This window comes from Mus musculus, chromosome 4 (genome assembly GCF_000001635.26).
Source record: "Mus musculus strain C57BL/6J chromosome 4, GRCm38.p6 C57BL/6J".
Taxonomy (NCBI): Eukaryota; Metazoa; Chordata; class Mammalia; order Rodentia; family Muridae; genus Mus; species Mus musculus.
In genome coordinates, this window is record NC_000070.6 from 4,228,005 (window position 1) to 4,251,761 (window position 23,757).

Genomic DNA, 23,757 nt, shown 5'->3' on the forward strand with positions numbered 1-23,757 from the left:
GAGAGTGCTCTTGAATAAAAATCCTCTTGCAGTTTGCAGCAAGACCGTTTCTTATGGGTGATTTTAGGGTGTTGCCTCTCCTGCGTCAGAACGTGGGGGAGTCCTCACATTGTGGGTCTTTCACTACTTCCAGCCAGCGAGGAAGATGGGGTGGAAGGCCAAAGTAGGGACAATCCCTTATAGGAGTAAGAGAAACAGATGTACTTTGTCCCTACTCTCCCACATGAAGATGAGTAGAATTTCAATGTGTGAGAGGAAGCTCCTGCCCAGCATTCTCACCCAGCAAGTCTTCCTCAGTCCTTTCTCATTCACATCCCTATGGCAGTCAGTCCCAGCTTCTCTGTAGTTAAGGAAGGAGAGAAGGTCTGTGTTTCCTCAGGGATGGCAGTACACTGAAGGGGCAGGGTTAGGGGAAGAGCAACTGAGAGTAACAAAACCCCACAGTACAGTGGTGTCTGGAGCTGTTTTCTGAGGAAAGGACAGGGGTTGTGTGTGCTCTTCTCATTTCTGTCATACAGATCACAAGAGAAGCCACACTTAGATAGTCTCAGGGTGGAAATGGCAAGAGAGTGACATGCCCTTTGCTGACTACCAGGAAACTGCTCTGGTCATACATAGATCAGGAAATATATGACTGACCGGAATTATGAATGATGAAGGCATTTGCTTCTTGAAAAGAGAACAGGAACAATGCAAGAGTGAGAGATGCTGAGCAGGGCAGGAGTGGAGAGAAAGCAGATAGTAAATCCTCCTGCACCTGCATGGGAGTAATCTTTCTGGTTGAGCCTACTGTACTCAGACTGAGAAGAAGAGCTGTCCTTCTATCTCATCAGGCTCTGCAGATGCCCTCTCTACGACTGACTCTTCAGCTGAGCATCTCTTCCTCAGCCACACAGCTATTCAGGAAGCACCAGTTCCTGGCCAGATGCCCCTTTTGTACAAGGGCTCTTGCAGCCTTGAAGCAAATGGTGGCTGGACTAGCCTCAGAGTATAGCTGGAATTGAATGCAAAGGGGACGTTCCCCCATCATACCACATTTGCATGTTGTGGGAGTCTTGATAGGATGATTGTTTAGCCCACACTGCTGTAGTAACAGCAGGCAGGAGAAAAAGACTATAAAGTTTTGTTTAAAGTTGCCAGGCCTTTGTTTTGGGTCAAAAGGGCAGGGAAGAAGCCAACCATCTTAAAAGTTACCCATTTCTATTACCCAGTCATTACCCCTCTCCCTATCTATCTGTCTGCCAGGGAACTCATCTAACTCCCAGTCCTTCAAGATGACCACATGCAGTAGCATATTAGGCAGTGGATGGAGAAGGAGCCTGAGATAGATGGTTGTGATAGAGAGTTCTAGTGTTCCCTGTTGAGATCAGAATAGTGGCCCAGGCCTTCTCTTGTTAATGGGCATCAGGAATATAAGGTAGAATGCCTCTCAGTCACTTCTCTGGAGGTCCCAGTGACTATATCAGGAACCTAAAGTGGCAGAGGTATTCTGACTCAGGAGCTGATGTGTAAGGAAGTTAAGGAATGATTTATGAATCAACTGTCCATACAGACAATTTTTGAGTTCTGTTGAATTTAATTCTCACATCCAGCCTTTGGTACTGCCCCGACAGTCTGAATTACTATTCTCCTAGTATTGATTAGACAATGAAATGTTTTAAAACTAATTGCCCAGTTTTCCACCTGATATGTGACAGAGGTAGGCTTCAACTCAAGCTTACGAATTCCACATTTATGTTTCTCCTGCTCTGTACTGTTGCATCTTATGTCATCAATATGGTGCATGGGTCAGGAAAGACATGATGAGATTTCTCAACCTGAGTCTTGGGAAAGGTGAGGGCTACAGTGCAAATGGGACTGGATAAGTTGAGGTGTGGTGTTTCCCTGTCTCTCCAGCTACTCCTGGGATGTTAGTCAGGCAGGAAGGTGATTGGAATATAACCTTTCTAGAGAAAGGACAAGAATTTTCTCTAGAAGTCCAGAAGAATGTCAGGCCAGTTGGTTTTAGTTCTCTCTGATCCTGGTGGCACTTTCTCTGTGAGGACTGGTCGGGAAGGCTTGTAACCCTCTCCTCTGCTCACTTCTGATGTTTTACTTATCAGGGGGATGTGTTAAGGAGCTCAGACCTTAGGAGAGCTTTAACAATCTGGCAAGAGAAGTGCCATCTGCTTTACAGGGACCATCCCCACCATCATAAGGCTCCCATGGACTCAGGCTCAGTACATCTTGACTATACCGAAGATTCATATCTAGTTTTCTTGACCCACATTCTCTTCAAAAAGAATAAATGTAAGACTCAAAGGAAATGAGAGCTCATCAGATGCCTGTAGCAGGGTCAGTCCCTTGCAACCACCTTCTTTTGAAAAGGCCCAGCTGAGCAGACCTAGGCCAGGTATTAGATGGTAGAGAAATGGAGATTGTACTAAGTTCCTGCTATCTCTTCTTGTACAATTACTCTGCCTCTTTAAACTTTCTGCACATGATACAAGCCTGTCTGAACTTTGAGAGAACATCAGGAAGGTAAGAACTGGATTGTGGTGGGCTCCTTGTGTTATAATATCTGGTTTTCAGTGGGGAGGACAGTGTTTTGTGACTCTATGTCCACCTACTGCTTGTGTGAAAGTCTGTAGGGTTCTCTGTACAGCCACTGGTGTTCTGGTTTCTGCACCTTCTCTAAGTATATACTTTTGGTAGTTTGGTCCATTACCTGTAGTTTGGAGTCAGTAAAGGTTTGTACTAGAAGGAAAATTTCTTGTTCAGCTCTCTCTTTCCGCACCCATCTGTACACATCCTGAATGGCCTCAGAAGTGTGACCCCTGCATAAAGATCAGGCTCACATTGTGTCCTAGGACTTCTTTCAAAGAAGGTTTTAGGAAGATCTTGCCCAAATCATACCAAATGAAAACTGTGTTCATCTTTTCTCTTTCCTTTCAGAGCAGACTCATGTTAGACATCATCTAGAAGACACCACTGGTATCTCAGTGTCGACATTCACTGCATAATCCTTCCAGTAAGGTTTCTCAGTCTTTGTGCTCCTGACATATAAAACTGAATGGATGTTTGCTACGTGAGTGTTTTGTCTATTTCATAGTGCATAGCAGTACTTCTGAGCTTGTATGTACTGGCTATAGATTCTACCTCCCCTTCTAAGATGTCCAGAAATTGCCCAGTGTCTCCTGGATCAAACTCTGCCCTAATTGGGAACCATTGCTCCATTAATAGATTATCTCAACCACCTTAGAAAAGTGCACAACCATTGGGATACTCAGTTTCCCCATGTGTGAGGTAGAGACAAACATGAATCAACCGTGTAGAACTGCTGGAGGATAGACCTTACCAGAGTGCATCCCAGACTAGGAGCAGCATCAGGCTCTGTGCACACTAGAAAGGAAATTGCATGCATTCATAGCTGTTGCATGTGCCCCATAGTCCCCACTTTTGCTGTTTGCTGTGGTGGGCTTGTTTTTGCCTGTAGAGAAAGGCAAGGCAAAAGCCAGGCACCTTGCAAAGCTCCCACATTTCCTCTGATGACAGAAGAGTTGGTGAGGGGAGGCAGGCGACACACCTCTTCTTCAAAGTAGTCACAAATGCTTCAGAAAGTATCACTCTCTGAGTAAGTTCAGCCTCTAGGTTGCCAGAATGAGAGGAAGAGAAGGAACTTGGTTTGAGATCATGTCACATGGCTGAGAATGTGCCAGTTTTTTGTAACCTTGCTGATCAGAAAGTGAAATATTCATGGTGTCCCACATGGCTCCCTATTTCCAGCATTGCAGTGACTCATTTCAAGGCTGCCACTCTGTCATGCTTCAGAGCCATGCTGATGACGGACATTTTGTTCTCTATGCATAGCCTCCTTCAACAATAGGGAGATTTCATCTTACGACTGTCAGGAGAATGTATTCGTGCCATGCATGCTTCTTGGGGGATATTTATTAGACTAGATTAATCTTATAATGTTCAACAGAGTTTCAGCTGAGGAATAGGATGTTCAGTAACAGAAAGGAAGGGGTAGATCTGTCCCAGGAGAGACTTGGCAGGGTTGCTTGCACAGGTGAACACAGCCCAGGGTGGCTTCAGTGTTCCCATTGTTCGGAGTAGGTGGTATTGAAGGTCTACCTGTAAAAAGTGACTTTGAGAAGACTGCTTTGTTCTATGTCCACTCTCTTTTTGACTCTGGGACCTATGGAGCTCTGACAGTGTGACATGATCATTTGAGTCATGAATACAGCAGGATGGCAGATATGACTGAAGTGTTTTCCAGAAGCAATTTTGAGTGCCGAATGTGCTCCGACAAGATCCATGTCTGCCAGTGTTCCAGTGCTTTCTGTCTTCTTAACTTAGACAGAGGTCATAAAGTTATCAGCTGGCAGACTGTTGACCCTTCGTCAGCAGGAGCAATGCTACCTACAGACCAAGAAGGAAACATCTTTCATATTCTTTATGCAAATTAACAATTTCTCCTTTTTTCTTTTCGTAAAGCTGATTTACTATTTTTTTTAATTTGACAAGTTTATGCTTATATGCAATGTGATATTATCATTCTTCCATTACTTTCTATTGCTCTCCATCTCAAAAACTGTTAACTTCCTATGTCAACTTGAGGTAAGTCTCTCCATAAACAGCTCATTGGAAGTAAAAGTAAGAGGAACATTTCTTGGCAAGCATGCAATAAAAACAGAGATTACTTTCTTATTTCAAATCCCTGTATGTACTGCTTAGTGGCACCAGTCTTTTAAAGCTCCACACTCCAAGATGGGGAAGGATTTGCATGGGCCTCATCCCTACTCTGCTTGTTATTTGGACCACCCTTGGTTGTCCATTATTTCTATCCTGTCACTTATCTATATTCATCACATTCTATTAAGATCATTTTTTTCTTAACCTAAATGTCTGATATTTCCCCACTCTTTAATTCTCAGGCTATAATTATCATCAGGTTATATTTCCCTATGCTTACTTATAATATTTCCAAAGCATAAAAAACTGTAAAATGCACAGCCTATTTCTATAATCCTCATGGTTGGTAGAGATATATAGTACTCTTCTTGAGTAGGATAAACTCTTAGGACCAATTTTTTTCTTCAAATGACATTTAGCTTTCTACTGTATTTTTTTTTGTTTGTTTGTTTGTTTGTGTTTTTACTCATAGTTCTTTGTATATTCAAATATAAAATGTGATGCACTTTTTATTGTTCTAGAAAAAGAAGCAATCATGGTGAGAACACAGGGGAGAGGAAAACATCTCATAGCAAGACAAGAAGTCAGAGAGATTCAAGGGTTAACCAACATTGTTCTTGTAAGAAGGGCTCACAACCCAGTGACTGTCTGGAGTCACTTGGAATAGATGTTAATCTTTTCATAGGGTAATATCGGTAATGACCTAGCCACTTGGTCACCAAGCCTACCTCTTGAAGTTGTGTCACCTCAACACTGCCTCATTGGGATCCAAATCTCAGATTGTGACTTTGACAACATCACCATGCCTTGTTGGACAAACATACCCACAGCCAAGACCTCCCTATTCTGCTTTAATTCCTCTTAACTGAGGGTTTTTCAGGGAACTGTTTCCTTCTGAAAATCTCCCTCCTCTGTGTAGACATAGTTTAAAGTCTGAATAAGGTTGCATTCCCTCAGGAAACCTATGTAAAAGATGGAAGCATGCTTGTATGTTCTGTACCGATTCACCATACACTGAACTTTAGCACAATTGCCTTAGAAATGATTATCTTGTCTAAGATGTTTTTCTTTATAAAATGCATGCATGTGCCTTATACTTGGATTACATAGTTTAGCATGTAGCAGGAACCACTTATCTAGTTTTTCATAAGTTACCATCTTATTTGTCTTAGTTACAATCTACTGATGTGATGAAGCACCATGACCAAGGCAACCCATAAAAGGAAACATCATTGGGAGATTGTTTACAGTTTCAGAGCTTTAGTCAATAAACACTATGGTGGGGAACATGGTAGCAGGAAGGCAATTATGGCACTGAAAAAGTATCCAGGAACTTACATCTAAAGAGAGACAGAGAGACAGAGAGACAGAGGAAGGCAAAAAGAGAGACAGAGAAAGATATAGAAAGAACTCCAAGTGACATAAGCATACTTCTTCCAACAAAATCACATCTCTAAGTTCATCCCTGATAGTTCCTCCAGCTGGGGATCAAGGATTCAGGTATACGAACCTATGGGAGCCATTTCATCACAGAATTCCTGTAGTTAGTATATGCATAACACAATGGACTTATGTTCCCCTCACTGATAACCTGGATTGGGAAACCAAGCATCTCTGCCCCATCAAGGTCCAGCACACAACTGGTGTCCTGTATGTACTAGGTACAGGCTGCTGCTAGAAAAGGAATGGATGTCTATAAGAAGAAATGTTCTCTCCCTTCTTATCACTCCATTGTGGTCCATGGCACCAGACAGCAATCATAAATGGGAACAGTAATAATAATTCTTCCTTGTCTAGAAGACAGGTAGCTGCTATCCTTCTGTAACTCTATGCTCATTGTCCCCAAAGGAGTAGTAGCTATTGGTCCCATTAAGAGAGCAAACCAGAACTGGTTGGCTCCCAGCCTTCTTGTCCTGTTTTTTCTCAGAACAGTTCATTCTCAGGTCAGGCATACCTTCTTCCCAACAGAAAGGTCTGCTGTCGTCCATCTCTGTCCATGAACCTGTCAGAAGATACATCCCTCTATGTGTTAGAAGCTTTATTGTACTTGCAGATATATACTGTAATTTGGTAGTTCAGTCACTGTACTCTTGTTTATCCTCCTTCATCTGCCTCTGAGTCTTTTTCAGCTGTTTTTGAACTCTGAGAAGAGGCCATGGTTAGCTCTCATTCTAGTGATATCACTCTCAATAGGGAAAGAAATAATGCATTGAAATGATGTGGAGGTTGTATTTGTCTTTCCCTACTGCCGCTGGTGCCTCTCCTCATTAGCCCTTCACTCTCATGTCACATCAAGCAGACTTTACGTTACCCTCTGGGTTCAGAAAGAAGTCAACACACCTTTTAAGCATGCTGCTTTGCTCTAGGCTGCCTTCTCTCCCTCTCTGGGTTAGAATGCACTGTGTTGGTAATTCCAGGGAGTGTAGGTGAAGAGGAGGGTGGTTTAAACTAAATCAAGCTGGTCTCCAAAGATGCTTAACTTTTTCTGGGTAGTCTGTTTCTCTTCACTTAGGTAGGGCAACTATGGATCAGAGAATCAATTGTGCACAAATCCAGTTTGGTAAATAAGTGGCTTTCCTGGGGTTATGAGCCAGGAGCGGAGGTAGGGAAAGACAAAGGCAACCTCCACATCATTTCAAAGAGTTATTTCTTTCCCTATTGAGAGTGATCTCATTAGTGATCAGCATGTTGTGTGATCTAGGCAGCTGCATCAGGAGCACAGGTGAAGTGTGATTGTGTAAGCTGAATCAGTAGGGCCTCTGCAACAATTCTGTGAGGCCCACTCATGGAAATCTCCCCTTCCCTGGCAATTGTTACTGTTCATCTAATTGGATAGGGGCCTTACTAGTTTTGTAAATTTTGTGAGTTTCTTGGGTCCCCCATGTCTTCTCTCCAGAAGAGACTGTCTCAACCTTGAGGAAGCAGCTACCCAATATCACAGTTTACTTCTTCCTTTGGGCTTTTCTGCTCTGCCCACTCTCCTTTGGTCCTCATCAACCCTTTGTGACAAGACATTTCTGTGTTCTAGAGCTCTGAGATACTCAAGCTAGCAAATCTCTAACTGTTTATATATTCTTTCCTGTTTCCTACATGTCCTGCCCCTGTAACTACTGCCTAACTGTGCAGATTCTGTGTAGTCTAACAGTGTGGTAGGTTCCCCTCTAGTAAGGTCTGAGTATAATGACATACCCTTTCCAATGGTAGTCTCTTCTATCATTTACATAGTAATTACTGTTATTTACATAATACCAAAACCTGCATTTTAAATTAGTTATTATCAAGTGAAAAAGAGCTGAAAATGGAAAAACAACAACAACAACAAAAAAAACAAAAACAAACAAAAACAAAAACAGTGTAATAGCCACCAAGGAACTTTATTCTAACTTATATAAGCATTTAGTTAAATCTTCATACAACTTTTAGCATTTCTCAAATAAAGATAATGAAGGATGGGAATATCCAGTAACCTTCCCAAGGTGACACTTCAAGAATGGGAGAACAGGTGATGACACACATTTGTGGAAAGCAGAGAGGATGGAGGAAATGACAGTGGGCTGGCTCCAAAGTAAAGAATTCTGTGTTGAAGAATTTGAATTCACTTCGGTTTCATCCTATAGTCACTGAGATAAGCCAGTTGGGACCTGCAGCAGAAAGATCTCTCTGCCTCTGGTTTTTATTTTTATTTTTTTAAAAATAAATTCTAATGAAATCCAAGGGATTGGCTGGACTCCCGTCAGAAGTCCCATGCTTATCAACTGAAGACAGAGCCAAGTCTTCAGAAATCCCTGCTGATCTCAGACGACTGTTCTCACAGCTCAGATACCACAGAGATAACTGAAGTTATTGAATCATATCAATTCCAACGGAACAGAGCACAGTTTCTCATTGCCTTGCTTCTATTTCTTAAAGGCTCCAGGGAGTAAACTGTGAAAACTCCAAATTCATTTTATAATTGCATGTCAACTGCAATGTCTCCCTACCCAAAGGAGGCCAAGAACCAATTTTCAGAACCATGTGCCACAGCCTCAGCTTTGCTTATATTGTATCAAAACATAGAGTTGAAAGGCCCAGGTTCACTTGCTGCCCTCTGCTTCTGGGCCAGCTTCAGTTTTATGGAAGCGATATTCAAAAGGTCTGTGAGTCTCACTTCCTGTCAGAATCTTTGCAAGTTGAAGCAAACGGACCAGTCAATACACATGTGTAGTATAGACAGCCAAACATCCGCAAATATGCATGGACAAAACACTACAAAGGAAATACCAGAAAGGGAAGTTAGTACCTGTTGTGTCCGGCCAGCAGACCACAACCTGGGTTCTAGCCTGGAAAGGCATTTTGGAAACCTGGAAGAGAAGAGGGGCTAGGTGGCGAGAGAAAAGAATGTAGCCAAGACAGTTACTCTGATCAAGGCTCAAATTTTATTGTTGCGACACTAGTTATGAAGGAAGGGGGAGGGGACCCGATTCCCGCCGAATAATCTCTGGTCCAGTAGAAAGGTGCACGTGTGTGGCTCCGCAGGTTCCAGCAGTGGGCGTGGCAGAACGAATGAGCAGGAAGCTCCACCCCGAGCAAGCAGGTTTCAGGCTAGGGGAGGGGAGACTACATCTCCTCCCTTTTATTAACAAAATTTAAAAAAAGAAAAAGCTGGCCTGAGGGGGGAAAATTATCTATGCTCAACAGTTCTGCCTGGAATCTAGGGCTAAAGAAAAAACTTGCTTTCATGGGATTCCTTAACTTTTCTTATGGTAAACTGTATCTGGCTAAGACTGTCCTTTCTTATCTTAGTAAACAACTAACTGAAAAGCCTGGAGTTGTAGGCTCTGACTTTATAATGCTAATTAGTACTTGGTAGTTAACTTTCTAGTTGAATTTTAAGTAGGGCGTTGGAACTCTGGCTAAGTTTGACTGAACAAATGTGAAATACACTATAATAACACTAAGTTGATATTCCTCCGCATTTTTGGATGATAGGTGGGAAACAGGGAGAAGGAGTTCGACCGGCTCTTGTAGTACAAGGCCAATTGGCTTTTTTATTTGGGTGGGAGGCAGTGAAGGGCTTGCCCTTTCAATAGTACGTCTCCAATCTCTCTCCCCCCTATTAATTAAGTTAAATAAGGCAACGCTTAACTGAGGTGATCAAATGATTTTCTCATCCGTAGATGAGTGGGCTTTTAACCTTGGCTTGGGTGGACATGGACCCGATTCTTCCCGTGGGTACTGATAAGACCCACACCTGTGGCTCTCGGTACCTTTTGGGGAGGTGAGGCAGAGCCGAAAAATATTTTTCATTTTTAGCCAAAATTTGGTACCAACCTCTTTCAAACCGGGTTTATCTCACAGGAAACTCAGAAATGGTCAAGCTGGACCTTCCCCTGCAGTGCCTCTGCACCAAGCGATGCCCATACTGAATTTGTACCATCACAAACCAGTATGCACAGTTCTGAGTGCTGTGCAGCTCCTAAAGGAGAATTATCAACCTCAGATTTAGCAAGACCTAGGCAAGAATTATGTCATTAGTAACACCATGACTTGTGGCTAAAATAGGAGCTGGAAGTCGTTCCTCCTCATCCCTGTATTTTCCACAGCCTAAGGACACCTTGCAGTAACAGCAAGGGTGAAAAGCCAGAGGTCAGCTAAGGGACTAAGCCTGTCTATCAAAATAAAAACCAATCTTTATTAATATAGAAATATCTACTTTTCTAGCCCTCTAGGAAAACCTAATTTTTAACTCAGACTGAAAGCCACGTGCTGGAAATGTCCTTGGAAAGGAGATAACAGCAGCCACCTGTGTGCTCTAGGGGGGCGGGGATGCACATCCGCTGGTCCGCCTCGAGAATGTTGATTTACCTGCTTGAAAGACAAAATCTCAACAGTGAGAAAGTAGGAAAGCAGAACTTCTTTTGGGGAAGTCTAGGTACTTTATTCAAATGCAAATTGTAAAGCTGAGGCTAGTCTCTGGCCTCCTGTCGGGAGCTGGCTCAGAGAGTAGCTTTTTTCAGAGCCTGAGTCCTCAAGCTGACTTTTAAGCAAAAGAGGAATTTTAGTCCTCAAGGTGATACTTTAGAAGATTTAGAATCTGTGTTCATCTAACAAATTAATTTATCTGGCAGCCACTGTGCTCCATCTTCATCTCGTGAAAAAACACAAACTGAGTCCCTACCCCAAATTAGAACTGGATCTGGACCCTTCCATTTGTTAGTCAGGGGGTCCTTCTATTTTACCAATGTATTAAGTGACCAATTGCTCTTTAATAGCTTTTTCTACTAGCTGTAAGGCCAGCAATCCTTCTGAGGTTAGGGATCTAGGGGAAGTGGGGGATGTGCTCTGAATTAACTTTGCTAGGTAATTTAGAATATAGGAATCTCTAACATTGGACTGAATATTAGACCAGTCTGAGATTGAGTTAGAATGGCTGGTCACACTGAAGAAAAGAGAAAAATCATTATGACTCTATTAAATGACTAATTTTACTAAGTCTGAATATACAGTCTCTGATGTACTATTGCCATAAAGTTAAAAGGCTAGAAGCTAGTCTAAACTGGAAAAATGACAAGTAAGGATGGATCTAAAACATGAATTTAATTTAGTTTTTTAGTCAATTCAATCAGGACATGAGTCAACTTACCTACCAGCTCATCACACGAATTTACTAATATGCTTCTGCAGCGTTCTGTGGAGAAAACCTGTTTTTCCCTTTTCTAATAAGGTAGCTGTTTTAGGATTAATCTATAAGCCAATAAGTAGATCCCTTTAAGATACTATAAAGCATTTATTAAACTCTTTGACATTAAAATATTAGATCTTGAAAATAAAGGTAAGACTTCAATAGTGTGCATGGGAATGCACTAAATAGTATGCACGGGGATACAATTTCTCTCTTTTTTGTCTTTTAAGAAGTTAAAGTTTTAAAATTTTACAATACCTAAACTTTTGAATTAATAACTAGTTGACAAAACATTTAAATACATGGCTGTAAAGGGGCAGTGACTAATTGTACTTTCAATCAATTTTCTTAAGGAGCAGTTGTAACTAGAAGGCTTGCAAAGTTATTAAGAGTCACATGTGCATAATTTATTTATTAACTAGAAATATGCATAAGCAATTGTAAATTTGAAAATAGTATCTGAGGGATGAACAATTTAAGCAATTGCGAGCTCAGAGATATGGCATTGACTATTAATATACAAATTAAGGTTTGATTGTTCAGCATTTTAAAACACCATCTACAGCACACAACTAGATCATCTGTGCTGGAACAGGGGAAACTGTGTCTTAAGACTCCGCCCCACAGAAGCCAGTTGGGCCCACATGGGCCAACGATTGCCTGGGAGGATGAGAAAAATGACTTTACAATAACGTTTTTTCTGGCCAAAGAATTGTTTTGGGCACAACCAATTTTTAATTACCAATTAATAACAATTATAAAAGCTTTATTTTTTGTAGAAACTTTTGTAGTAAACTAAAACCCTAAGTAATAAAAGGATATTGTCTCTGAATCTTTTGGGTGAGAGCAAGGATTTAAGGTAAACTTTAAGAAGCATTAGTTAATAAAATACTTTTCACTTAGGAAACAATATACACTGAAAGATTAAAACTCTTGGCTTCTTGTATAGAAGCAGAAACAATAAAATTTTTCTTACATAATGTAAAGTTACATTAGCCATACCTAGAGGCAAAATTTTCTAGTAGTTACCAGTTCACTAGAAGCAAAACTCTTTGAATTTAAGCATTATTTTAAACATCTGAATAGATCTGCAACACTGTTAAAAAGAATTTCTCTTGAACACAGGGAAAAATCTTTCTCAGGCACTGTTTGCAAAACAAAAGAAAGGCCACAAGCCGCTCTGGGGCTGCCCAGAGCCCTGCATTGACTCAAACGTAAAATACTTTTTAATCTGAGCATCTTGGCCCTCCTGTAATAAGGACCGATTCTAGAGAAACAATATAACTGTCTACGCCTCTAAATTTTGATACTCTTTCTTAAGATGACTTACAGTTAAAACGTTCTTCACAACTTTAGTGTTGTGAAAAAATTGCCTGTACTACAGTTTCCTGCCAGGCAGCAACTATAACCAAACTGTTTGTCTAATCTATTTACAAAGACAAACATAACTAGATAACTCTGTCACAGTTTTGTATGAAGTGAGCTGTATGAGCGCTCTCATAAGATGATTACTCTTGTAATTATCTTAATTACAGTATACAGGTGAATTAAAGATCTTAAATTTGAAATCAAACTGCAAGCTGCAGTCAATGGAACAATAGCAGCTTTAACCACAATTTTTAAGTTTTTTGTGCAAGGTTAGGATAATACCTATAACCTTGGGAAAGCAAAACCCAAGTTTAAAATAATTTATTATCTTTAAAATCAATATTAGAAGCATTACTATCATATTACGAAGTTTGGATGTCAATTAATACCTATGAATACCTATTAAAGCAAGCTTTAATGCTTTAATAAAAAGACATTGCTTTAAATCTTATCTTAAATTTTACTATTTAGGATACGAACCACATTAATTATTACCTAAACTAGAAATATCTTTAGAGACCCAGCCTCTTGGCCTGCTTTATGCCACGTGTCGGAAGGAATCTAAACTTGAGTTATCAAATTTAACACTAACCATCTGTAGCAATGTAACAATTATTAATCTTAACCAACAACTTATGAGCTGAATGTGAAGACACTCAGAGCACATTACCAATAAAAAAGAACCAAATGAAGCAGTTACATTTAGACCAATCAGAGAATAATAATTTTTGTAGCTACAATCATAGAATAAAAAACACTTTACCATTGTCAAACACATTAATCATGAACCATTTATTAGCTTTTTTACTCCGAAACTTAGAGGCTGTGCACTCGCCTTTATTTCCTAAAACGAACAGTTTTTCCAGCAGGGGCCCTCCCGCCACGTGTCTGATTTTTGGCTGAAACACGTGGCAGCTCTCGGCTTTGCAGATAAAGTTTTTTATACCATCTTTATTATCCAACACAAAACATAGAACATTCATTCATACAGACTGGACACGAACATACATGAATTGAACACGAGAACAGATTGGTGCACCGGACATTAGACAAGACACAAAAGGGAACAGAGTACTCCTGCTATAAGGCCCAGAGAGATATTTCTCTCTGCATTTTGGGACATTTTCCTCCCTTATGATGCATTTTTTATTAACTGGGGCAATCCGCCTATTCCTTTTAATAAACCCTTTCTTTTCTCACACCTCATGTAGCTTCGGAGAGCTACGGCCTACTGCCTGATACCCAGCTCCTCACTGCTGAACCTAAGTGAACCAGCGCTCAGGTTTAATGCTGTCTCAGCTTAGCCCATACCTTCTCCGGTATGAATTTCCTTTATCCTTTATTTTATGGAGCTCCGAACCAGCAGCGTCTCTTCCAAAAATCCTTTGCCGTTTCTCAGTCCCGCGTTGGTTCGCCAATTGTTGTGTCCGGCCAGCAGACCACAACCTGGGTTCTAGCCTGGAAAGGCATTTTGGAAACCTGGAAGAGAAGAGGGGCTAGGTGGCGAGAGAAAAGAATGTAGCTAAGACAGTTACTCTGATCAAGGCTCAAATTTTATTGTTGCGACACTAGTTATGAAGGAAGGGGGAGGGGTCCCGATTCCCGCCGAATAATCTCTGGTCCAGTAGAAAGGTGCACGTGTGTGGCTCTGCAGGTTCCAGCAGTGGGCGTGGCAGAACGAATGAGCAGGAAGCTCCACCCCTGAGCAAGCAGGTTTCAGGCTGGGGGAGGGGAGACTACAAGTACCTATTAACTCAGAGTGCCTGGTCAAAATTGTAGCCTCCCTCAGCCTTGAAGCAGGCTGATCCAGACTTTGACCTTGCTGCCACTAAGAAGGAGATTACCTAGGGTAGAGCCAAGTCTTCAGAAATCCCTGCTGATCTCAGACGCCTGTTCTCACAGCTCAGATACCACAGAGATAACTGAAGTTATTGAATCATATCAATTCCAACGGAACAGAGCACAGTTTCTCATTGCCTTGCTTCTATTTCTTGCATCTATGACCTTGATGGCTCTATTTGCTCTTCTCCAAGACTCTGCTTCCTGCTGAAAGGTGCTTGAGATATTCCGGAGACACACCCTGTAGATCGCCTGCGGGCTGGCTCCAGGAACCAAGAATGGGCTGGCGGGGGATGGGCCTACCCTCTTTATAAGAAAGGACTCTCAGTAAACTTCAGAGGCTTTGAACAGAAAGATTTGTCTTGGCCTCGTTCTTTTCTCACCGTCTGATCTCTTTCAGCCCCAGCCCGAGTTTCAGGGGAACCCAGTTCACGTGGCCGCAGGCGGCTACAAAAATGACCTGGTAGATTACAGAACTCATTTCAAATAACAGCCATTTGACAGAAAACCAGTGGAGCTAATTGGGTTTGCACATCTCCCTGATTGGTTATTTCTCCCACATGAAGTCTTACCGTACAGCCTTTGTTTTTCTTGGAGGTACAGAGAACATGAGTATACCTTTAAAGATTCGTATGAGAGTTCCCTGCTGTGACGAGCCAACACTCAGGGGTGTAATTCTTCAGGATCATCCTGAGAATGTAGATATTGGTCCCTGCAGCAAACATGGAGAAGGCTACTTAACAATATGTTGAAAGAGGACCACAGCCTGTGAACTTAGGCCCTGCATCTATAGTGTCTAGACTTGGCAATTATTAAATTGAGCAACAGACTTTTGGTTAATTTGAAGTAGTCACATATTAGCATCTCTGCACAGTTGGAATCCATTCTATTACATCCATTCTATTTTTGTGTAACCCAGGAGAGAGGCTCTAGTTTTATCACTGAAGGACAACACACAGAAAGGTTTCTCTGTGCATGAGAAAAGCAGCATAGAGTCATTGGTCCCTCAATGACTGGGGGATGTGTCAGGGTTGCTAAGTACTATCACACTCTTTGCTGCATTCTCATGGTGTTAGTTTGAAGGGTAATCATTACAGTTCCTCAGTGTCAAGCACAGCATATGATCTCATAATCTCAAACAGTTCTCAGGCTTGGAGAAGTCAGGTTGCATGGGATTTTGGGGGTGTGGGATAGAGTTATCCTGGCCCTGTGAGGCCCAGCCACCTGGGGTTTATTAGGCTTTCTGCTTGGCTCTGGGCTTAGAATGATGTAGAAGCTTGCTTGGGTTTCTGCCACTAGAAACAAGAGAGAAGTCAAATATTGCTTTTTCAGGTGTTTGATGCATTCTTTTCAAGATGCAGGGATGGAGAGCCTGGAACTTGTGGACACAAAAGGAACCTGGTGACTGTGGTGGCCTAGGTGCCACAACCTGTTTTTGGACAGGTTATGAAAGAGTGGGCAGACTGTGGCATGGGCTGAGGGTCCTAGTGAGAGAGGGGAAGAGAGCTTCTTTGGTCTATTGAATCATCCCCAAGGAACATTTACTGAATTAGGAGGCACTGATGCCTCCCCTCTGCAGTCTCTTTTGTAGCAGCTTGTCTAGGTGGGATTGGAAACCCTTGGCTGGTAAGGGTTATAGTCCTTTACCTTACTCTTTTGTTGGGAAATTTAGATGGGTCTTTCCTCTGGATTCTGTTGCTATAAATTGTTGCTATTTATTCCTTGGGGGAATTATGGACACTTCCTTTTTATTGAAAAAAATTGAAACTTGTCACAGCAATAAAACAGTTCTTTCACAGACAGCTAACAACATCCTCCATTGATTAACTGTATTCCTTAAACTTAGGAGGATGGTGTTGAACACTTTCCTATCTGCTGGAACCTGACTTCTTAGCACATATTAGAAACTGTGGTACTAATCAGGAACCCATCAGTGGAAGTTTGTTTATACTTGAAGATTTATGGATTTCCCTGACCTTGGTTAAAAACAACAAGTTTATGAATGAGGTAAATTAGGAAGTCCATATGACTATTTAACATACTAGAATAATTAAGCAATTTGAAGTTGTTTCAGATATTACTCTTAGGCCTTCAGTTGACAGTGGTTGCAGGAGCTCAGAACAAGACTCCAGTAATTAGTCATAGGATTGTGAGATCACACGCCAGTCCATTATTCCCTGACCTTGAATCCATCCTATTATTCTCTGTGGAAAAGGTTTTCTCTTCATCATATGGGTCACAAATAATGAATATTACATTTCACAGTGACAAGAAAACTTTCATAAAAACATTAAGAAGAAAACAAAATGCAGGCACTCTAAGTAGTAAAGTGAGCTGGTTAGTTTTGGTCAAGGCAACACAAACTACTGTCACCATGGGAAAGCAAACCTTAATTGAGGAATTGCTTCCATCAGGTTGGCCTGTAGGCATGCTTGTAGTGCATTTTCTTAATGACAAATGTGGGGGAGTCTAGCTTATTGTTTGGGATGTCATTCCTGAGCAGGTGGCCCTGAGTTGTGTAAGAAAGCAGGATGATATTGCAACAGCATTCTCTTATCAAGAAAAAGGAAACTATTAAATTTGTAGGTAAATGGATTGAACTAGAAAAACAAAACAGACAAACAGATAACAACAACAACAAACAACAACCCCCCAAAACAAACCCCAAACAAACAAAAACCCCAAAGCATCTTGAGTGAGGTAACACAGACCCCTAAAGACAAATATTTTATGTTTTCTCTTATATGTGAGTGCTACCTTTTAAACTACAGAGGTTAGATATCTAGTAAAGTACTGGGGTGTGGATTGTGGGAGATGATCTCTCAAGAAAGGAAATACGGTGTTATGGAGAGATAAAGAGGAAACTAGAATAGGTAGATTTAATAGGAAGGGGGAATGGGAGAGAAAAGTAAAAGAGGGAATATGGGAGTGACTACTAACGCTAAAGGACATCTGAAAAAAAATCTGGAACCTTACTACTGTAGAAGCTTCCTAAAATATATGCATATATAAAAGGAATCTAAATAGACTCACCAAATAACAGGAGACATCTTAAGCCACAAAATGAATCCTTGGCCAAAGTTGCCCCATAGAACCCCCTTAAACATCACAAGCTGTTGCCAAGCTGTTGTTTATTCTTACAACCTGATGGCAAAGCCCTATTGCTGAGCACTGCACTTATTTATGTCATCAAACATGGAGAAATTAAGCTGGTACCTAACTAGGAGTTTCAGAACTACTGACTATTGTTCAGGTACTCCATGGTGATCTGCATGGTACCAGGGGAAAAAGGTACTCATCTTCCACCTGCAATACCCATGACCTATAACAGTGACCTTTTGGCAGGATACAGGTGAATAGTGACACAAAGGTTATAAGAACAGTCAATCACTGTTTGATTGGATTTAAGGCCCACTCCATAAGCTGGATCACATACCAGCCAGTTTTAAAGGGGCAAGAATCTGAGACTAGCAATGTCATGGGCTTAGGGGAAAACCTACTACTGTGATTCTGCTATAGGAACATAGCACTAATGTGATTCCTAAAGACATATGCTGTAACCATAGATCAGTGTCTCACACATACAAAGAGAAAGTGATAGACTTAGGAGCACTGAGTCCTAAGTGGGATGTCTTCATCAAATCCCTCCTCTCAAGGACTAGAGGAATCTATGCAAAAGAGGAAGCAGAAAGATTATAACGACTGGTGGTGATGGATGAAACAGTGACATCCAGAAACAACAGGATGGATACATGTGTAAACTTACAGAGTGTAGAGAAGTATAAATGAGACCTTCAGAATCTCAAGCTAGAGGAGACCTCAGCACTGATTGGGGGATGGACATGGGGTCCCACTTCTAACCAATAAGTTGTTTGACACTAAAAACTCACTGGCAAAGAAAAAAAATTCAACTTTCTCCAAAGAAGTGTCACTGGATATATCAACCAAACTCCTGGGTAGGCTTAAGCCTTGGCTTAGATGGCCATCTTAAAATGAACTCAATAATATTTTTGTAGACTTTTTGTTTAATTTTGCTTTGTTTAGGCATTTTTTTGGTCTCATTGTTCTTTTGCCTGTTATGATTTTTGTTTTTATTTGGAGCCTTTTTGTCTTTTGTTTTGTTTCTTTTTCTTTAAAGTGTGAAAGAGAGAGATCAAGGAGGGAAAGAGCATAGAGTTGGGTAGGTAGGGAGGTTGAAAGAATCTGAGAGGAGTTGAGGAAAATTGTAAAGGATCAGTATTGGCTCAGAATCCCCTGAACCAGGTTCTCAGCACGAAGGGCATTTATTTGCCTCAGAGGGACAAAGAGCAGGGATAAGAGACAAAGGACAAGGGAGAAGGGGAAGGGAACAAGAGAGAGGGGGCAGCAATATTTGTTCCAGAGTGGTTCAAAGTTAAGCCACTGGGTAGAGAAGAGACAGACAGTGCACATCAGAAAATAGCAGTTTATAAAGGTAAAGGGGAAACCATGTGCGGTGAGGTGTTTACTCTTGACTAAGCATATTAGTTAGGTGAGCCAAAACGGACTTTTGATTTCTAGACTTCAATACTTTGACAGTTGGACTTTGGTAATCAGACCAAGAAAGAGGGAGTGGCCAAAAAAGGGAATATACCTTGGGAGCTAGCTTTAGGAATGTAATATAATGGTTTTTAGAAAGGCAGAAGGAATGGGAGAGAAGAACAAGTCCCGCCAAAGCCACATGTTCAAGTGGGGCAGTGTCCCTACAAAAATGAAAAACATTATTAAAATACATAAGTTTTTAATTAAACAAAAAAAGAAAGGAAGGGAGGAAGAGAGGAAGGAAGGGAGGAAGGAAGGAAGGAAGGGAGGGAGGGAGGGAGGGAGGCAAGCTCAGAAACCCACGGGGAGCAAACCAGTAAGCAGTATTTCTCCATGGCATCTGCTTCAGTTCTGGCCTCCAGGTTCCTGCCTTGAGTTCTGACCTGGCTTCCATCAATGATGAGTTAGAACTTGCAAACTGAAATAAACTCTTTCCTCTCGAAGTTAGTTTTTGTCAGTATTTTATGTCAGCAACAGAAAGCACCCCAGCACAGCAAGGATGCGCTACAGTTTTCTGCACACATTTTGATAGCACATTTGAAAGCACTTTCTAAATGTCCTTACCTACAAACAGCCTGATCACAGCTCTTTTGCAATTCATAGTCATTGTACTTTGGCCTCAGAAATTATCTAAATTGTCATAGAATAAAATTCCCCTTAAATAATGAGAATACCTGGCTACTGTTATGTCTCTTTTATCTGTATTGCTCATGAACCCCGTTCTGCCTTGGGAGTAGAGCAAAGTCTCTCATATGAAGTGGGGTATCTTGGGGCTGCTTTGCTCCTGCCCCCACTTTACTTGAAGGAACCACTTAGGGCTGAGTGTTATCACTAAGGGTGGGTCAGGAATTCCCGTGCTCAGCATCTCAGCTTTAGTACCAGAAACTGCAGCCATCTGAAATCACTAATGTGGTTTCAGATGCGATTTTTAAGGTCAAAACGGTAAGAAAGTTTTTGTGATCTTTAACAGGTCACTTGGTCAAATGAATTAGGTTAGTTTAAATTGATTTATCTTCTGTCTTCTATTGTAATGTGTTAGACTAAGTAGATATTTCATTTCTTCCCTCTGTGCAAAGATTTTTTTTTTGTATTGTTTGAATCATACTGTGGTTTGTGAACTTTCTCTTTGTTAAGAGAAGTTAATAGATAATGACTTCCTGTGCAGTTTTGTACCTTTTGAAGTAGCATATTGAGCTGCGTTTTAAGCTGAGCCTCTATTGTGCCAGTTAGTAACCATTTAACAATTGCAAGAAGTAAGTTACATTCAAAGCAACTCCCATAAAATTTATAATTTCACATTTAAGTTATGGATATTTTCTTTGATTTTTACGAATTTGGGGCTTTGTAAACAAAGAGAATTTGGATTCCCATCTTTTCAGCATGGGGTGGACAAGCATCTGGAAGATGTTAGCAATCCCAGTGGGGACTTCAGGATGTTTTCTTTTGCATCTGTGCATAAGTGCTATGTGTATAGAGGAGGGTGGGTGTTCACCCATTCGGGAAACACAGAGTGGAAGTCAGAGGTCAATGTCTGCTGGTGTATTCCTCTGCTGCTCTTTACTTGATTTCAAAAAGTGTCTCTTTTACTAAGTCTTTGAGAATTTCTAATTATTATATGCGATATATTTTGATTATATTTACTTCCCACTCCACCAATGAGGGCCAGTGAGACCCATCTCCTTGTGGTCAGACTTTGAGTAGGTATGTGTTTAAATGCATCATTGTGTTGAAACATCACAGATTATTCTCAGGAGGTTGTTTTAGTGAGATGAATATATTTTCAAGACTGTTTTTGAGAGATTATAATAAGGTAATTGGGGTGGGCTGGGCTGGAGCTCTTGCTCAATGGGTAAAGGCCCTATGTTGAGTCTCAACATCAGTAAACAACCAAATACATAAACAAAACAACATTTAAAACTCACCCTCTGATGTCTGACATATCAGATGTATTTAGGTACATAGCCATGAGGATTGTTTGACAGCAGCTGCATGTCCCAGGGAGCAAACCCTGACACTGAGACACAAAGTCTCTAGAAAGGAAACTGAGGTCCCCTTGTCACCATCGATAACCACTGTAAATTAAAATTTCCTTCTTGTGTATAACTTTACCTTACTAGTAAGTAAATAATTAATATTTAATACTGCAGACTGTGGTTCTCTGAAGTAGACATATCTATGCTCAAGATCCTGCAGACTGCCTGAGCAGAACATTTGATTCTCAAATCAAAACACTAGGAAAGAAAATGCCAATTATTTCATAAAGAAATAATCACTGAAGTGATCTTTCATAAAAGCAGAGCACCTAGCATGTCAGAGGGCAAGTGACATTTATTGACAGCACTGTGAACTACATATAGTTCTGTAAGCCGCCTGCTGCCACACTAACTGGGTTTCTGAGTGGGAGGCCAGAGCTGTATGGAAGGAAACGGCGAGAGAAATAATGGAGGCCAACATATGTTTCTGTTCAAGATCCCCAAAGTTTACTAAGAGTCTGTGCTTATAAAGGGGGAGGCCCATCCCCCGCCAATCCATTCTTGGTGCCTGTTGCCAGCCTGTAGGCATATCTGCTGGATGCTGTCTCAGGAATATCTCAAGGGCCTCTCAGCAGGTTGCAGTGTCTTGGAGAAGAGCAGCAGTAGTTGACATAACAATAGAGCCATCTAAATTGGAAGACTACACCCCTGATAATCTCATATTCAGTGGCAGCAAAGTCTGAATCAGCCTGCTTCAAGGCTGAGGGAGGCTACATAGTTCCATAATGTTCCAATGAGTTATGCATAGACTCATTCAACATTTTCCATCTCCCCTTTTGTAATTAAAATGGCCCGTGAAAGCCCCTTTGGTAGCACATACTGAAAGAAAATTAAATTCAAGTTCCATGAATTTAATGCGGCTTGCTAGTTAGGAGGGCTTTTTGGGCCAAGGGCAAAGAACAAAGGCTGTTGCTGTTAAGTCATTCCGGGAACTGGCTAGCCATAAAGATAGGAGAGGCAAACAAAGAAGTCCAGACTATCTCAGCTGAGTCATAAGCACCTGCCCCTCAGAATTGCTGTTTCCTCACTCTGCACGTACAATTTGCTGATTTTTAAACTGTCCAGTTGTGTGTAACCATGCCAATTCTTCCCCTGCCCCCAACTTTTTTGTATATAAACCCCTAGCTTCTGAGCCTCGTGGTCGATTCCTCTGTCTCCTGCGTGAGACCTGTGTCAGCCTGGAGCTCTGTCATTAAACGGCCTCGTGTGTTTGCATCAAGATGGTCTCCTGTGATTCCTTGGGTGCGTGCCATCTCAGGACTTGAGTGGGGGTCTCCCCACTAGGGTCTTTCAATACCTAAGTCACTGCATGTGGGCATAAGCCACACTCAAAAGGACAACGCAGGAAACATTTGTTATCAGTTATTCCTATTGACACCTACTTTTTCTTGTCCTGGGGTCAAATCCAGCTTAAGGATTATTAGAGAGGAAGAAATCAAAATATCAGCTTTATGCTTTGTCAAAGCCATACGGGAAACCAAAGGCTTCCATGTGGACCAAAGAGAATATTAATTCCCTGTACTTTCCCCCTCAGACTGTCTCCAAAATTTCTAACAGGTTTCTCACCCCACAAACTGAAGTCAGTCTATACTCACAACTGGGTAAAAACAGCCAAGGGGATAGTGTTGTCTCTACCAGCTCTTCCCTATGACCAGAGATGGCTATCAGCCATTGGTAGAGATTTATGAATGAGGCCCCATCTGTGAAGTCCCACATTTTATGTTCCCTAACTGAATCAAAACTCTCAGTTTTCTCATGAGGGTGCTGTCTCTTCTCAAGTGGGATTAGATGCCTCAGCTTTCTTTGGACTATCTACATTTGTGCCCCAGAATCCCACTTTGGAGGCTAGATTCTGATGAGAATGGTAACTGGGAAGAGTCTCTATGAACCCCAGGGTATCCCAGAACCCAGGAATAAAAATGATATATGCCACCACAGCAGAGAGCTGTAAGAGCAAGACAATATTCCCCAAAGGGACATATTTGTATTTCTTCTAACTCTCTCTCTCTCTCTCTCTCTCTCTCTCTCTGTCTCTCTCTCTCTCTCTGTCTCTCTTCTTCTCTTTCTCTCCCTGTGTGTGTGTATGTGTGTGTATGTATATATGTTAAGAACATAATACAGTGTTATTGACTGTAACTGTCAGATTGTATAACAGACCTTATGAATCTAGGTTTTCTGTTATGTAAAATGTCTAATTTTACATTCTTCGATCAACATCTGCCCACGTCCTGCTCCTTGGGAGATCTTGTAATCATAGGTGATTTTGTTTCAGTGAGTTTAACTTTTTAAATATTTTACATGTAAGCAAGATAACGTGGTACTTACATTTCTGTGCTTTGATTATTTCACTTGTCATATTGTCAGGTATGTTGTAGGAAATGGCAAGATTTTTTCCTTTTTCAAAGTTCTACACTATTTTTCTCTTGCTGGACACTTCAAGTCCCATGTCATCACTGCAGTAATGAGCATGGGAGGGCAGGTGTCTGTGGAGCATAATAATTTTAGTGACTCTGAAGTTATCCTCTGGATTTCCAGATTACAGACATTTATTTATTTATTTACTTATTTACTTATTTATTTATTTATTTTCCAGGCACTCCATACTGTTTTCTGGAACTC